Source organism: Nicotiana tomentosiformis, chromosome 12, assembly GCF_000390325.3.
Source record: "Nicotiana tomentosiformis chromosome 12, ASM39032v3, whole genome shotgun sequence".
In the NCBI taxonomy this organism is placed as follows: Eukaryota; Viridiplantae; Streptophyta; class Magnoliopsida; order Solanales; family Solanaceae; genus Nicotiana; species Nicotiana tomentosiformis.
The window spans coordinates 124,587,804-124,591,392 of NC_090823.1; the positions used below are offsets into that span (position 1 = coordinate 124,587,804).

At 34.6% G+C, this 3,589-nt stretch overlaps 1 long non-coding RNA gene across 1 annotated transcript; it reads right to left on the minus strand.

Annotated features, from left to right (window-relative positions):
- Positions 1-502: 502 nt before the first annotated feature.
- Positions 503-1,544, minus strand: LOC117276015 (uncharacterized). Its single transcript, XR_004506239.2, has 2 exons — positions 1,358-1,544; positions 503-1,291 (listed from the first exon to the last, which is right to left on the minus strand). It is a non-coding gene; the product is annotated as an uncharacterized lncRNA (long non-coding RNA).
- Positions 1,545-3,589: the final 2,045 nt, after the last annotated feature.

Genomic DNA, 3,589 nt, shown 5'->3' on the forward strand with positions numbered 1-3,589 from the left:
CCTGACCTCGTCACTACTCTACAGAGGTTAGGCTTGGCACTTACTGGGTACCGTTGTGGTGTGCTCATACTACACTTCTGTAAATCTTTTTCTGCAGATCCAGGTACTTTCTATCAGACCAGGCATCAATGAATTAGACTGTACACAGAGACTTCAAGGTACATCTACCAGCGTCCGCAGACCCCGAAGTCCCCTTCTATCCTTATTATGTTGTTTCCTTATTTTCTTTAGAATCTGATGTATAGAGACACTGAGGATAAATTCTTAGAAACTTGTGACTTATTCCTACCGGGTTTTGAGAGTTGAAATTGTTAAATTGCAGTTCTTATTTATTCGACTGTTAAGGATTAAATTTCAGTTTATATTCAGTTATATTCTGCATTGATAGGCTTACCTAGTCTTAGAGACTACGTGTCATCACGACATCATACGGATGGAATTTGGGGTCGTGACATTAGGACTCCAGTATTTGAAGTCTAGTCCAGGGAATTTCGCCCAAATTGGAACTGAAAGGAGTTCTTCTCTGGTAAATTCCATCTCTGGAGACCATTCTTTGACAATAAAAGGCTTATTTGTAAAACTGATATATTCCCCCTTGGATCACTTCATTCTTCCCCATTTCATTGTCAAATCGTACCAGAATTATGCCATTCTTTAGCATTAATATCTTATTCAGTCCGTGCTTAGCCCATAATCTTTGTATATAACCTCTAATTACAACAAATGGAGGGTGTGCTCCTAGCATATAGCAGACCACCGCTGACTTTCAGTACTCAATTTCAAATGCAAAATCATCCAATTCAATAGCAGTAATTGAATTCTCAGATTGCTTCGTTGGTGGAACGAATTCCAATTTGAATCTTGCATTTGAAATTTTTGAGATATCAAAGCTATCCCATATGGTAGGTTTTACTTTCGATTTCTCTTCCTCCTTAACTTCATCAGCCCATGACTTTCTCCGACTGCTTCCTTCGTCAAATTGAACTGATGTACTCACAACTTCACTCATTGTTTCTGTGCTAAGAGTTTTTGAGCTCGAGATTTTTTAATTTCATGAGTTACTGTTTCATTGGATCTCGAATTAGGTTGAGCCTCAACTGTCTCAATTTGGGAGCCTAATGTTATTTTCTGACCTCGCGGAGCTTGCGAGGATGTTGCCCGTGCCATTAATGCCTTCTGTGAAGGTACGCGAGCTCTCTTCCCAAGTTCGGCGCACGCTTGCTAACTTGCACCTAGAGCCAGGCGAGTCATCGCACAGAAGACTTCTCCTCTTTTTTTGGTATGCGTGTAACTAAAATAAAAAAGAAGACGATGTTGACATGCAATATTTAGAAAAAACAAAAACTGGAAATGATACCTTTCAATCCCACCGACGTAGAAGCATTATTAGTCATGAGATGATAATAGAAGGTAGATTAACTTTTTGGTATTGAGCTAATCTTTGATTATTTTCAGGTATTAATCTCGGGAATACGTTTATATTTGCTAATATATGGTGTTATAGTTCAGTAAAATCTTAAATGGGTAATGTATATATAGCTGATCCTTCTCTATCTAATTTCTCTTGAAAGAGAAGAATGTAGATAATTATTTTTTGATTAATCATCTGATATCTGAAATTAACTAATCCGACTAATAAATTTATAGTGAGTAGGGCTATTAACGGAATAAAATGATCCCTACCAAAAAGTTCGATATTTTCAAGGCTCGAACTCAAAAACCCTAGTGAATGTTGAAAGTGTTCCACCCTTCCCGTCATATCTCTTGGTGGTAAATCATTCAAGACAAAATGTACTATAACAATTACTTATACAATTGCTCATGCCCTATCATCTGAGTATTTTAGTATAAATTTCCTATTTATTTATTTATTTATTTATGTATTCTTTTAGTTGAAATATATAATAACCTTATAACAAGTAGAGGATGTATATTATTAGTGGCAAATCGAACACATTTGATTATTGCTTTCAACTCAAACTATATATTATATAATATATTCAACTTTTTTGAATATATAGCTGTACTAAATTTGTACTCATTGTCACAAAGAAATAGAGTATAGTAATGTTTTCCACCTACTAAATTAAAATCTTGAATCCATCCATACTCAAATATAATAAAGGGCAGCCCGATGCACTAAGCTCCCGCTATGCGCATGGTCCGGGGAAGGGCCGGAACACAAGGATCTGTTATACGCCGTCTTACCCTATATTTTTGCAAGAGGCTGTTTCCACGGCTTGAACCCGTGACCTCCTGGTCACATGACAGCAACTTTACCAGTTTTTACGGCATCTCGTACTCAAATATAATGAGATGCCAAATTGGTGTAAAGGGTTAGAGTTGGGCTAATATCTATCAAAAGGCTAGTTTAAATGCATGCCCAAGATTGCTTAACCACACCTTTTCTTCATTCTCTTCTTTCACCAACCTTATATGCATTAATAATGAAAAGACAGTTCATAGAATTTCTGTTTCATTGCCTTCCTTCTTAGTGATTGATATTGAAGCAACTTTCTTGAATTGTTCATACATTCATTCCCTTTCAAATGGCAATAAGTGAAGAGGCAATTGCTCCTGTTATAGGGAGTCAGTATACACTATTATAATCACTGAACACAAACCCTTTCTCAATGTAAAAACAATGTATGCCAATTCCTAACATAGCATTAGTGATTTTGAACAGTCGCTTATGACCAGTGTCGTACGCAAATTTTTATATAAATGGTGTCATAATTTAAAAAAATGAACAAATGAATTAATCATTATAATAATAAGCGGTGTCATTTTCTATATGTATTTTCAATATTTACATTTTTCTTATAAATATCTAGTGAAAAATTTCGATCAAGCGGTATCCCGTGACACCACATGGTATAAGGTGCATATGCCCCTACTCATGGCACCACCGATAGGTGTGGAGAGATGGTTATAGTTTATTTAATATATTAGTCGAATCATTAAGTTTTGAATACCAAATATTCAAAGAAGAAAGCAAAAAAAAAACAATAGTTTTTAACATTTTCAAACCAAAACATAAAATGTTATTTGTTCACATATTATTGTACTTGCCCTTGGTATATAGTTCACCCAAACATAATGCAAGAATATTTTTATGAATTAATTAAGAAAATAAATATTTAACAAATAGAAGGAAGTGCGTACGTAATGGAAGAATGTACAGATCACCAAACATGTATAACAATCAATAGGAGCTTAAAATCATTGCCTAATTGATTTAATCATTGAATCATCATTCGGGCACATCTGTAATCACAGAGATTTTCCAGGGAATATATACTGTAAAGCCTAGAAAACGATTTTATATATATATAATAAGTTTTCATAAAGTTAGATATATATTTCATAACCATTACATCTAAATTGTAAATCTCTACTATGACCACTATATTAATGTACAGTGTCCTATACTGTGACAAATGTCTTTGCTTTTATTTTAATTGCTCCAAAATACCCAAGTAATTTACTGAATTCTATAGTTGTAGGACAGGTACAGGTGAAAAAAGACACCCCACTCCCCAAACATGATGCTTGAATGAATTATATCTATCAGGTTGTTTGGTTCAAA